The sequence below is a fragment of the Dasypus novemcinctus genome, chromosome 1 (assembly GCF_030445035.2).
Source record: "Dasypus novemcinctus isolate mDasNov1 chromosome 1, mDasNov1.1.hap2, whole genome shotgun sequence".
NCBI classification, from domain to species: domain Eukaryota; kingdom Metazoa; phylum Chordata; class Mammalia; order Cingulata; family Dasypodidae; genus Dasypus; species Dasypus novemcinctus.
This window is the reverse complement of record NC_080673.1, coordinates 167,675,406-167,689,174: the sequence shown is the minus strand read 5'-3', so window position 1 is coordinate 167,689,174 and position 13,769 is coordinate 167,675,406. Positions and strand designations below refer to the sequence as shown.

Below are 13,769 nucleotides of genomic sequence, written 5' to 3'. Positions count from 1 at the left end.
CTGGCAGCCAGGAACAGATATAGCAGTGGGGGGGTGGGTCAGGTGCCATAAAACTTACATACTTAGTCTGGTGTCAAGCTGTAAAGCAACAAAAAGGCATTATTTGGGGTCTTAGAAATGCAATTTAGGGAGCACAGTTTCAGATAGGAACCTAAATTGTGTCTCAAGTTGGTGTGGTCAGGTGTGAGTATTCAAAGGGAAAAAGAGGAAAAAGAAAAGAGAAGTTGGTTAGGGCCAGGGTCTTTAGAAATAAGTTTTGTTTTCCCAGAAGGAGTTTTGTTTTTTGTTTGTTTGTTTTTGGTTTTGTAAGTTTTTAGGTTTCACTTACAATGGTGGTTTTGGGGGCAGTGGGGAGGAGAAAATCATGAGGGCCCTCATGTATACATTGCTTTCCGACTCCATTTTGAGTCAGTCTATGTTAGACCATTTTGTTTTATTTCTTTTCACATTTCCCCCTTTTGGTCAAGATCTTTCTCTGAAAGCATTTCTGATCAACACTGGGTTTTAATCCCTCAGTGCCAGGGAGGCTTACCCCTGAGAGTCATGTCCCATGTGGGGGGAAGTAGTGAGTTTATTTGTAGACTTTGGCTTAGAGAGGTCACATTTGACTAACAAGAGAGCTAGCAGTGGGTAGGAGGGTTCTTAGGCATTCTTATGGATTTTCATAAGCATGAGTTTCAAGATCAAAGGCTTGGGTTTTGTGTGTTAGTATGATTCAGGAGATGGCTGCAGTTGCTATACTGGAGATGAGACAGTGAATAAGTGATACTGTAATGATTATAAGAAGAAGAAGGACTGTAATATCTGAAATATACTGTGAATCCAGTTTCCCCAGGTTCCAAGGTTTAGCCAACTAAATAAGCCCTGTCTTTTAGGTTCTCTATTTCATGTAATATTTGAGTTTTCTCTTTGGTGTTTTTAATGTTGTGTTGAACTTTGCCAGATTGAGTTACATGGAAGCAACATTGTTCTCCCAAGATAGTACATATTCCTCCTTCTTGGGCTGTAAAGATATCAAGTGTTCTGTGATTTTGTAGGACAAACTTTGCTATACTATCTACTTAGATTTGTAAGTTTTCAATTGATTTAAAGGTATAATTAATAGTGCTTCCAAGAGTCCTATATATGTTTTTGGATGTTTTTTCCCTACTTGAAATACCATGAAACCAAATAAAACTTCTTAGAAATTTTTAGACATCACCAGGTATTTTTAAAAGTGTGTTATGTGCTGGTTCTGTGTTGTCTCTCTTAAATCTGAAAAAAAATCTTTAGTTCAATAAGCAGAAGATCTTAGGTTAGTTATATCTTTTGTTTCTAATTTGTCCTTCTTCACTAGATCAGGGATTAAGGCTGTTATTGTATAGTTGCCACTACAGGCTGGTGATAAGGCTAATTATAGAGACATTTTTTCCACATAGGAAGAAATAATCTGTACCAGCCAGACTGAGAGTTAAAGTGTTGCTTTTAATCCAGTGGTTTGGTTCATGCCTTTCTCAAGCTCCAGATATGGAGGCACCTGCATCTTTACAAATAAAAAGTAAAAATTTGTAGGACTTGGTAGGATACCAGTAATGGACACTGTGGTGTTTTTAATGTAATGGCTGTGTGAATGATTGTAATGGAATGAAGAATGATTAGGAACTTATGGCTAAGTGATGCCTGAAAATTGATCTAGATGATAGTATGATTGTCAGAGTTATTAATAAGGAGGATACTGGCATTCCAATGCCCTGAAAAACTTCCTGTTGTAGAAGAGGCTGTTTCAGTTAAGTTGAGGTAGTAAGTGTCAAGTTCATCTTCATCAGAGTTGTATTTGATTTTGTGTTATTGTAGAGAGGATACGTTCTGCCTTCGTCTTGGTCATACCAAAGGGTTTCATTACAGAGATTTTCTGGGATAGTGCCTAGATAAGGTCTTGTGTCAATATTTTTGTTTATGCAGAGAGAGAAGTTCATTATAGTTTAAGCATTTTATGTTACAGGGATTCTTTTCTCTTCAATATAAAGGTGTGTCCAATGGGGTGACCATCTCTGATATCTATCTATTGAACATCAATTCTTCTTGACCCAAATTTGAGCTAAACTGACTATGCCTTCTATAATTTTATAGGCGTAAATGTCTGTGGGGGTGCACTATAACTGGGGCCTTTCTGTGGAGTCTAAATTAGCACAGACACAGCAGTTTGATATATTGCCTAGATCAACAACTCTTTGTATGGCTGGGAAAAAGACGGTAGATGACAAGGAACCAGGAAGAGAGGGTAAAGCCAAGAACGGAAAGTTTAAGAGGAATAAGATGCATTACAAGAGAGGCAAAGATGGAGTAAGATACAAAAGAAGGGGTGGGGAAAGAAAATTCAAATAAAAGGGATAAGAAAATGATGACGATTATGGCAGGGATTATTGAGTCCATTCCCATCTGATGAAAATCAGGTCTGGTTTTAGCCCTTGGGTTAGCTATCTACACTAGATGTTGAATACTTCTGGATGACTGACTTAGCATAAAATCACCAGTAAGTATTAATTATATAGGCCTTGTCCTCATTCTTGGGTTAGTTGTCTATCTTGGGTGTCATCTGCTTCAGTTGCTTGGTAATTTTGAGCTTTAGGTCCCCAGTGGGAATGGATTTCTAGGGAGGGCTGGGAGCTTTCTTTAAATGGGAAATATGAATCCTAGAATCAATTTAGCTACACGTGAGTTAGTTAAAAGTACCTGATCCAGTCCTTTCCAGCAAGGTTTGACTGCATTTTATGGAAATGTTTTTTCTAATACACAAAGTCACCAGGCTGAAAGTTATGGTTTTGAGTTGCTTCATCTCCCAGAAGCACACTGCAAAAGAATTCTTCTACTAAGGCTTCATTTTTGTTTAAAGTTTTGATTAGTTCCTGGCAATATGTTAGCATATTTCCTTTATGAGGCTGGGCTCATATATTCCAGAGTTTTTGTGTTTTTTTTTTAATTATTTATTTTTTTTAAATTTACATTAAAAAAAATATGAGGTCCCATTCAACCCCACCGCCCCCCCCACTCCCCCCACAGCAACACTCTCTCCCATCATCATGACACATCCATTGCACCTGGTAAAGTTCATCTCTGAGCATCACTGCACCCCATAGTAAATGGTCCACATCATAGCCCAGCCTCTCTCACGTTCCATCCAGTGGGCCCTGGGGGGATCTACAGTGTCCCGTAATTGTCCGTGAAGCACTATCCAGGACAACTCCACATCCCGAAAATGCCTCCACATCTCATCTCTTCCTCCCGTTCCCCACACCCAGCAGCCCCCATGGCTACCGTTCCCACACCCATTCCACATTTTCTCTGTGGACATTGGATTGGTGGTGTCGATTGCACACCTATGTCAAGTGAGGGCTTAGATTCCACATGGGTACTGGATGCACTCCTCCCGCTTCTAGTTGTAGACACTCTAGGCTCCATGTTGTGGTGGTTGACCTTCTTCAACTCCATGTTAGCTGAGTGGAGTAAGTCCAATAAATCAAAGTGTAGGAGCTGAAGTCTGTTGAGGCTCTGGGCCTGGGTGTCATATTATCAGTCCAGAGATTCAAATCCCCTACATATATCTCAAACCCAGAACCAACTACAATTCCAATAAAGTAGCATGCAAGTCTTGTGAAAAGAGATCCCCTCTGAGTCCAATTCCATCACGCAGACTCAAAAGAACCAATACCTGGGGTTGTATCTACCTTATCTGTCTCTTAGACTCTGTTCAGTTGTACATAGGGGTATTCCTTGTGACAACCTCCAGACTCTTTTTTAGAGACTCACAGCCTTATAATCTCATTTCTCCTTTCCATTTCCCCCTTACATTAGGTCAAACCGCTTCCCGAAGTCATGTTATTATATGTAGACAGGTATATTCTGCTGTTCCATATTGAATCTTTAATTCAAGGTCATTTTCTAGTTGCTTCTTCAGCTGGTATGTGGTAGTGATCCCTCGGTGCCAGGGAGGCTCATCCCCGGGTGTCGTGTCCCACGCTGGGGGGAATGCATCACATCTACAAGCTGAGTTTGGCTGTGAGAGTGGCCACATTTGAGTAACATGAAGGCTGTCAGGAGGAAACCCCCAGGCACAATGCTACTCTAGGCCTTGTTCTTATTGCAGATGTATAGGCTCAAAAGTGTAGCCATTAGTATCAAGAGCCCACTGTTGGGCCCTCCTTCCTTCCTGGTTCTTGCCGTTGCACCTGGAGGATTGCCACTGCTCTCCCAGGGCCCACAACAGTGACCCCCCAGCCAGGAGCCCAGTACCCCCCCAGCTGTTGTTTTTAATTGTTTCCACTATAAGTATATATAGACATTACCATATACCCTGGGCATATGCCCTGTATAACTCCCTGTCAACCATATATATCTTGTCAATAACATCCCATATCAGTATTCCTCCGCTGCCATTGTTGAACCACTCTGTGATCCAAAACTTCCTGTAAAGTGAATCCCAACATAATGTCAGCTTCAGAAGAGTCTTAGATCACCGAAATTCATATATACAATATACAGTATTTCCCCAGATCCACCATAAAACCTTTTCCCTTCCACAGCAATAATCTTTTAACTTATTCATATCATATTTCCTGAAACTGATGTACAGATTCCGAAACTATAGTTTTCAAACAAGGTAACATTTGTGCTTACTATGTGGTCCATACTTTAGGTTGTACAGTTTTCTAAATTTTTTAGTTATCCTATGTTTTGTCTTATGGATTTCATTATTAGTCTGTCATCCCCTATATGTTTTTGGCGGAATATTAGCTGTTTTATATTCATCCTCGTGTACTCTCACATAACTCCTCTTTTGCCCCCTTATTTACCTTTGTTCCATCCATTGCACATCCATTTTCCCCTCCCCTTAGGGCCCACAACGCCTGCCAATCTAATGCCCTGGGAGCCATCCTTTCTCACGAGAGATACAGCTCTCTCTATTCGACAGCATTAGTCTTCCCCAGGATATGGGTCCACCCCACCCAATGGTAGAGCCCACCTTGGCAAAATGAGCCTTCAGCCATTCCCTCCGGAGTCCGTGCCGCATCAGACCATACCCCCTGAGCGTCCTAACCAGGTAACCCTCCTACTTATACTTTGATACGTTTTACTCAACATTTAGTTCTCAATGAACTTCTGACACTCTCCCATGTTTGTATGTTGCCCCTCCCTCCCACCTATTTCTTGGACCATATTACCCCTCTTCCCATCCCCAGCCACCCTCAAACCCAGAAAACCCCACCCGAAGGTAACCCCTTGCCCCCATTTTGTCCCTTCTTTGTGCTCATACTTACCGCCAGCTCATCACAGATTCCACCCCTGCAGACATTAACTCACATCCTTCCTCCACCCCCCGATTTCCAGTAAGCCACTTTTCCAGACTCTAGCTCTCTGAGGCAGTTAACTTATTTCATATCATTGAGGTCATATAGTATTTGTCCTTCAATGCCTGGGTTGCTTCATTCAACATAAGATTCTCAAGGTTCATCCATGTTATCACGTGCGATTGTAGTGTATTGGTTCTTACAGCTGAGTAGTATTCCATTGTGTGTATATACCACATTTTATTGATCCACTCATCTGTTGATGGACATTTGGATTGATTCCAACTTTTGGCGATAGTGAACAATGCTGCTATGAACATTGGTGTACATATATCGGTTTGTGTCCTTGTTTTCAGATCTGATGGGTATATACCCAGCAGTGGTATTGCTGGGTCATATGGCAAATCTATGGATAATTTTTTGAGAAACTGCCAAACTGTCCTCCAGAATGGTTGGATCCTTCTGCATTCCCACCAGCAATGGATGAGTGTTCCCTTTTCTTCACATCCTCTCCAGCATTTGTATTCTACTGTTTTTTTCATGGCTGCCAATCTTATGGGAGTAAGATGGTATCTCATTTGTAGTTTTGATTTGCATTTCCCTGATAGCTAGAGATTTGGAGCATTTTTTCATGTGCTTTTTAGCCATTTGTATTTCTTCTTTGGAGAAGTCTCTGTTTAAATCTTTTTCCCATTTTTTAAATGGGTTGTTTATCTTTTTGTTTTCGAGATCTATGAGTTCTTTATATATGCAAGTTATAAGTCTCTTATCAGATATATGGTTGCCAAATATTTTCTCCCATTGTGTGGGTTCCCTTTTTACTTTCTTGACAAACTCCTTTGAGGTGCAGAAGGCTTTAATTCTGAGGTAGTCCCATTTATCTATTTGTTCTTTTGCTGCTCGTGCTTTTGGTGTGATATTCATGAAGCCATTTCCTATTACAAGGTCCTGTAGATGTTTCCCTACACTGCTTTCTAAGGTCTTTATGGTCTTGGCTCTTATATTTAGGTCTTTGATCCATCTTGAGTTGATCTTTGTATAAGGTGTGAGATGGTAATCCTCTTTCATTCTTCTACATATAGCTATCCAGTTCTCCAGGCACCATTTGTTGAATAGGCCATTCTCTCCCAGTTGGGAGGGTTTGGTGGCTTTATCGAATATTATATGGCTATATACATGAGGTTCTATATCTGAACTTTCAATTCGATTCCATTGGTCTGTGTGTCTCTCCTTATGCCAGTACCATGCTGTTTTCACTACTGTAGCTTTGTAGTATGTTTTGAAGTCAGGAAGTGTGATTCCTCCTATTTCGTTTTTCTTTTTCAATATGTCTTTGGCTATTCGGGGCCTCTTTTTATTCCAAATAAACTTCATAGTTAGTTTTTCTAGTTCCTTAAAGAAGGCTGTGTTGATTTTTATTGGGATTGCATTGAATGTGTAGATCAGTTTTGGTAGGATAGACATCTTAATAATATTCAGTCTTCCTATCCATGAACAGGGAATATTCTTCCATTTATTTAGGTCTTCTTTGATTTCCTTGAACAATCTTGTATAGTTCTCGATGTATAAGTTTTTTACCTCTTTAGTTAAATTTATTCCTAAGTATTTGATTTTTTTATTTACTATTGTGAATGGTATTTGTTTCTTGATTTCCTCCTGATCTTGCTCATTATTGGTGTACAGAAATGCTACTGATTTTTGCGCATTGATCTTATAACCTGCGACTTTGCTAAACTCATTTATGAGTTCTAGGAGCTTTGTTGTAGATCTCTCAGGGTTTTCTACATATAGGATCATGTCATCTGCAAATAATGAAATTTTGACTTCTTCCCTTCCAATTTGAATGCCTTTTATATCTGGTTCTTGTCTCAGTGCTCGAGCAAGTACTTCCAAGACAATGTTAAATAGGAGCGGAGACAATGGGCATCCTTGTCTTGTTCCTGAGTTTAGAGGGAAGGATTTCAGGATTTTGCCATTGTAAACAATGTTGGCTTTAGGTTTTTCATATATACTCTTTATCATGTTCAAAAAGTTTCCTTGTATTCCAATCTTTTGGAGTGTTTTTATCAGGAAGGGGTGCTGTATTTTGTCAAATGCCTTTTCTGCATCTATAGATATAATCATGTGGTTTTTTTCTCTCAATCTGTTTATATGGTGTATTACATTGATTGATTTTCTTATGTTGAACCATCCTTGCATACCTGGAATAAATCCCACTTGGTCATGGTGTATAATTCGTTTAATGTGTTGTTGAATACGATTAGCAAGTATTTTGTTAAGTATTTTTGCGTCTAGGTTCATTAGAGAAATTGGTCTGTAATTTTCCTTTCTTGTGGTGTCTTTGTTTGGCTTTGGTACTAGGGTAATGTTGGCATCATAGAAGGAATTAGGCAGTGTTCCTTCTGTTTCGATTTTTTGGAATAGTTTCAACAGGATTGGTGTTAGTTCTTTCCGGAATGTTTTGTAGAATTCACCTGTGAAGCCGTCTGGCCCTGGGCTCATCTTAGTTGGGAGATTTTTAATGACTGATTCTATCTCTTTGCTTGTGATTGGTTTGTTAAGATCATCAATTTCTTCTTTCGTCAGTATGGGCTGCTTATGTATTTCTAGGAATTTGTACATTTCCTCTAAATTGTCATTTTTGTTGGAATATAGTTTTTCAAAGTATCCTCTTATGATAGTCTTTATTTCTGTGGGGTCAGTGGTGATATCACCTTTCTCATTTCTTATTTTGTGTATTTGCATCTTTTCTCTTTTTTTCTTTGTTAGTCTCGCTAAAGGTTTGTCAATTTTGTTGATCTTCTCAAAAAACCAGCTCTTGGTCTTGTTTATTTTTTCAAGTGCTTTCTTATTTTCTATTTCATTTAGTTCTGCTCTTATCTTTGTTATTTCCTTCCTTCTTCTTCCTGTTGGGTTACTTTGTTGTTGTTTTTCTAATTCCGTCAAAAGTGCAGTTAGTTCTCCAATTTTTGCTCTTTCTTCTCTTTTGATATATGAATTTATGGCTATAAATTTCCCTCTCAGTACCGCTTTTGCTGCATCCCATAAATTTTGGTATGTTGTGTTATCATTATCATTTGTTTCAAGGTAGTCATTGATTTCTTTTGAGATTTCCTCTTTGACCCACTGTTTTTCTAAGAGTGTGCTGTTTAATTTCCAAATTGTCATGTGAAGTCTGGGTCTCTGTCCCTTGCAAATTTCCAGCTTGACTCCACTGTGGTCAGAGATACTGTTTTGTATGATTTCGATCTTTCTGAATTCATTAAGCCTTTCTTTGTGGCCTAGCATATGGTCAATCTTGGAGAATGTTCCATGTGCGCTTGAGAAAAATTTATATCCTGCTGTGTTTGGGTGTAATGATCTATATATGTCTATTAGATCCAGCTCTTCTAATATACTGTTCAAATGTTTTGTTTCTTTAGTGATTCTCTTTTGAGATGTTCTGTCCAGAGTTGATAGTGGTGTATTAAAATCCCCCACTATAATTGTAGATGCATCTATTCTTTCACTTAGTTTTTCCAGCGTTTGCCTCACATATTTAAAGGCGCCCTTGTTAGGAGCATAAATATTTATGATTGTTCGAACTTCTTGACAGATTGTCCCTTTCACTAAAATATAGTATCCTTCTTTGTCTCTCACAATTGTTTCGCATTTAAAGTCTATTTGTCTGATATTAATATAGCTACTTCTGCCTTTTTTTGGTTGTTGTTTGCTTGTATGATTGTTTTCCAGCCATTCACTTTCAACCTCCATGAGTCTCTGGGTCTAAGATGTGTCTCTTGTAGGCAGCATATAGATGGGTCGTATTTCCTTATCCAGTGTCCCAGTCTGAATCTTTTGATAGGTGAGTTTAATCCATTGACATTCAGTGTTATTACGTTTAGAGAGTTATTTATGGTAGCCATATTTTGGTTGGATTTGTGTTTGTTATATTTTGTTTGTATTATTTTATTTTCCCCTTCTATTTTTGTCTTTCTTGTTGCTTTTACACTCTCCTCCATCTCTGACTGTCCTGTTTCTTCCTTTCTTCCTGCAGAACTCCCTTAAGAATTTCTTGAAGGGGAGGTTTCTTGTTGATATACTCTTTCAGTTTCTGTTTATCTGTGAATATTTTGAACTCTCCATCATTTTTGAATGCTAGTTTAGCTGGATAGAGTATTCTTGGTTGGAAATTTTTTTCCTTTAGTACCTTGACTATATCATACCACTGTCTTCTTGCCTCCATCGTTTCAGATGAGAAATCAGCACTTAATCTTATGGAGTTTCCCTTGTATGTAATGGTTTTCTTTTCTCTTGCTGCTTTTAGAATTTTTTCTTTGTCTTGAGCATTGGATAATTTGACAAGTATATGTCTTGGGGTGGGCCTGTTGGGGTTTATGACCAGTGGAGTGCGCTGTGCTTCTTGGATATGTACATCTGTCTCTTTCAGTAGATTTGGGAAGTTTTCATTCATTATTTCCTGCAACACTCCTTCTGACCCCTTTCCCTTCTCTTCTCCTTCTGGAATGCCTATAATACGTATGTTTGAGCGTTTTGCATTATCATTCAGGTCCCTAAGTCCTATCTGGATTTTTTCTACCTTTTTATTGACCACTTCTACTATCTGTTTGATTTCTAATGCACTGTCTTCCACATCACTGATTCTCTGCTCTGCCTCTTCTAGTCTGCTGATATTTGCTGCAAGTGTATTTTTGATTTCTTGAATTGTGGTGTTCATTTCCATCATATCTGTTATTTTTTTGCGCATGTCTGCAATTTCCCCTCCAAGTGTTGTCTTCACGCTGTTAACCTCTTTCATTACTTCATCAAATTTGTCGGTGATAAATGTTCTGAGATCTTTCATTGCTTGTGCGAAGTCCTGCCCCCCTTCCTGATTTTTAGTTTGTTCATTGGATTCAGCCATGTTTTCCTGATTACTGGTTTGGTTTGTAGATTTTTGTTGCTGTCTTGTCAACATTTTTTCTTGATGGGTTTAATCAGTTCCTTAGCTTCTTTGTCTAGTCTTGGAGATTAATTAGCTGTTCTTTTTGCGTAAGTGTTATATCTTCTCTTTGTCACTTTGTTCTTCTTATTCCAATTTCTTATTGCTAGTTAAGCTCACTTTAAAGGAAAGTATTAGTGCTGGGGAAAGGCAATTGTGTAAGGAAGGAAAAAGTGTGAAGTAGTATTGGTGATATATGTTAACAAAGCAACAATATGAGTTCTGGGAGGATGGAGGTTAGATTATGTAAATTGTGTAGAGTTATAGTAGTAGGAAAGTACCTATAATGAGGTAGACGACTGAATATGGGAGGAATGTGGTACGTACTAAGAGGCTATTGTGTTCGTGAGAGAGGGAAAGAGAAAAGAAAGGTAATAGTTTCAGGGACGAATACCAGATGGAAAACTAAACAAAGGTATTAGAAATTAAGAGTTAGACACTTTGTGGATCAAAGAAAGGGAGATGGAATGTAGGAGAGATAGCAGATGGTGGAGGATATCAAGTTGTAGGGGAAAGGGGATAGTGTAGATAGGCTAAATCTATTCACAGAGAAATGAGGCAGTGGAGGGTGAGGAAACCCAGCAAATGTGAGGTATTTCCTGCAGGACCTATTGTATTGTTAAGGTAAAATAGTATAAGAAGAATATTGGGGACAAGAAAGAGAGGATTAAAAAAAAAAAAAAAAAGAACAACAACAAAAAAAAATAAAAAATAAAAAATAAAAAAAAAACAAAAAACAAAGAACAGAAACCCCGCTGCCAGGCTCCGCTGGGCTCGGCTGGGCTCCGGACCCCCGCCCACCACCCGCCGCGGCTCGACTGGGCTTGGCTGGGCTCGGCTGGGCTCCGGTCCCCCGCCCGCTGCCCGCCGCGGCTCGGCTGGGCTCGGCTGAGCTCGGCTTCCCTGCCCGCCGTGGCTCGGCTGGGCTCGGCTGGGCTTGGCTTCCCCGCCCGCCGTGGCTCGGCTGGGCTCGGCTGGGCTCGGCTTTCCCGCCCGCCGCCCGCCCCGGCGCAGCGCGGCTCGGCTCTCCTGCCCTGCCCGGCGCGGCGCGGCTGGGCTCGGCCGAGCACGTCTGGGCTCGGCTCCCTCGCCCGCCGCGGCCCAGCTTCCCCGCCCGCCACCCGCCGCTGCACAGCGCGACTCGGCTCTCCCGCTCGCCGCCCGCTGCGGCGCGGCTGGGCTCGACCGAGCTCAGCTGGGCTCGACCGAGCTCAGCTGGGCTCGGCCCCTCCCGCCCACCGCGGCTCAGCTGGGCTCGGCCGGACCCGGCTTCCCCGCCCACCGCCCGCCGCGGCGTGGCTCGGATCCCCCGCCCGCTGCCCACCGCGGCCCAGCTAGGCTATCCTGGCCGCCGCCCGCCGGGGCTCAGTGCTGTGCTAGCTGCCTCGGCTCCGCCTACCCAAGGAGGGAATCCTCCACACGTAGCTGGGATCTCCGTGTATATTTCACAGACGGATCCTCTCTCTTACCTTCCCTCAAATTCGATGTCCAGACACCTCCGAACCAGGAAAAATCCGAAACAGCCCGGTCCTAAAGAGTCTCCGACGCCTCCCAGCCGATTCCCCCCAGTAGCTAGTAACCGGGAAGTTCACTCAGCCGCCATCTTGTCTCCAACTCTATTCCAGAGTTTAATTTCATAGATCTTCCTGTTACAATTTCCAATGGGGATAATTTATGTTTTTCAAATGGGGTAGAACTTAAATTCAATAAAATTGTAGATAGAACCTTTGGCCTTGGTCAATTGAAATGTTCTGTAAATTTTGCTAATTAAGTTTTTATTATGCCATTGCTTCTTTCACTAGTGATTAATGCAATGAAAATGTTGGAGAATGAGCCATATTTTACATACGTTTTTCATAATTTGTCCTGTGAAATAAGTTCCCTGGTCACCATGGCGATCTGAGGGTATTCCCCAGATAGGTATAATTTTTTCTAATAATATTTTTGCTCTAGTTGCTGCAGTGGGCTTGTCTGCAGGGAAAGGCTTCAACTCAATGGGAAAATATACAAATCATTACTAAGACTTATTGATAGCCTTGGGATGGGAGTAGTTGAATAAAATCCAGTTGCCAAATTTCAAAAGGTCCATTTGCTATAGGAAATACCCTTGTGAACTCTGAAGGGGCATCCCTGAATTATGTTTACAGCAGATTAAGCAATTGCAATGTTTTGTAGGGCAAGGTTTCCAAAAATATTACTTTGCCAGTCTATCATTTTATCAGAATCCAATGAGTCATATTGTGAATAATTCCCAAGATGGTTTCCTGGAGGCAATTAGGGAGGGCAGGTTTTCCAGTAGGACTGATCCAGAGGATGACTCTCTCGTCCTATGAAAACCTTTGTGAATCCATTTTTGTTTCTCCTTAGGTGGGTCATTTTTGTGGGCCTCAGTAAGCATTGATTTTAGTTCCCTGGTGGGGTTATAATTCTTTGTAGAGGCAGTTTTAGAGTTTAAAGTTGTTTGTTTTGCAGCTTTGTCAGTCTTATTATTCTCAGGACTTTCTTCCTACTTGCCTGAGAATGCAAGGAATTTTGATTATAGCTAGACCTTTGTTAACAATGTAGCATCAGATAGTGCTGTGATATAGGAACTATTTTTAATTTTTCCTCCATTTGAGGTCAGAAAACCTTGTTGTTTCTATGGCATACCAAGACCATGAATAACTCCAAAAAGATATGACTGTCAGTGAATATGATGGCTATTTTATCTTTTGCAAGAGCGCAGGCCCAGGTAAGGGCAAAAAGCTTTGCCTCTGATGTGGTTTTAGAAAGCGGCTTTGCTTCTATTTTTTTCATGGTTTGAGGTAATGGCCTATCCAGCTCAATACTTTCCTGAACTATTCTTTAAATAGGAACTATTGGTATGCCAGAAAATATCTGCATTATTGATTGGGGTTTCTTTAAGTCCATTTTGGGAATTAATAATTGGTCTGTTAAAGTTATACAATCATATGGAGTTTCATCAGCTGTAACAGGAAGCAGAGCAACAGGATTAAGTTTGTGACAATGAACAAAGGAGACATTGAAAGGGAAGTGCAAAAGACTTCCATAGGAAGTTAATCTATTTGTAGAGAAAGGTCACGTGTGATGAGAATTAAGAAGGGCTTCAACAAAATAAGGGACATACGTGGTTAACGGAGGTCCCAGATTAATTTTTCAACTGATTCTAAGAGTTTCGCTGTCACAGCAATGGATCTCGTGCAAGGGGAAGTCCTCTGGCTACAGCATCCAGTTGCTGACTATAATATCCTGTGGTCTTTGAGTAAAGACATCAAGACATTCCCTTCTCATTCATGGACAAAAAAGAAAAAAAAAATTGTAATTAGGAGGTCCTAGAGCAAGAGAGATGAGAAAACTATGCTTTTTCTTTTTTTCCTTAAAGAAATTTTAACTAGTCTCATCCCAAATAAGGGGCGCAATTTGTCCATCTTTAATCAGGGTGTATAAAGGTCGGGTTAGTAAAG

At 40.5% G+C, this 13,769-nt stretch overlaps 1 protein-coding gene across 1 annotated transcript in view; it reads right to left on the bottom strand.

Annotated features, from left to right (window-relative positions):
* Positions 1 to 13,769, bottom strand: part of TLR6 (toll like receptor 6) — a 70,400-nt gene that overhangs the window by 27,175 nt on the left and 29,456 nt on the right.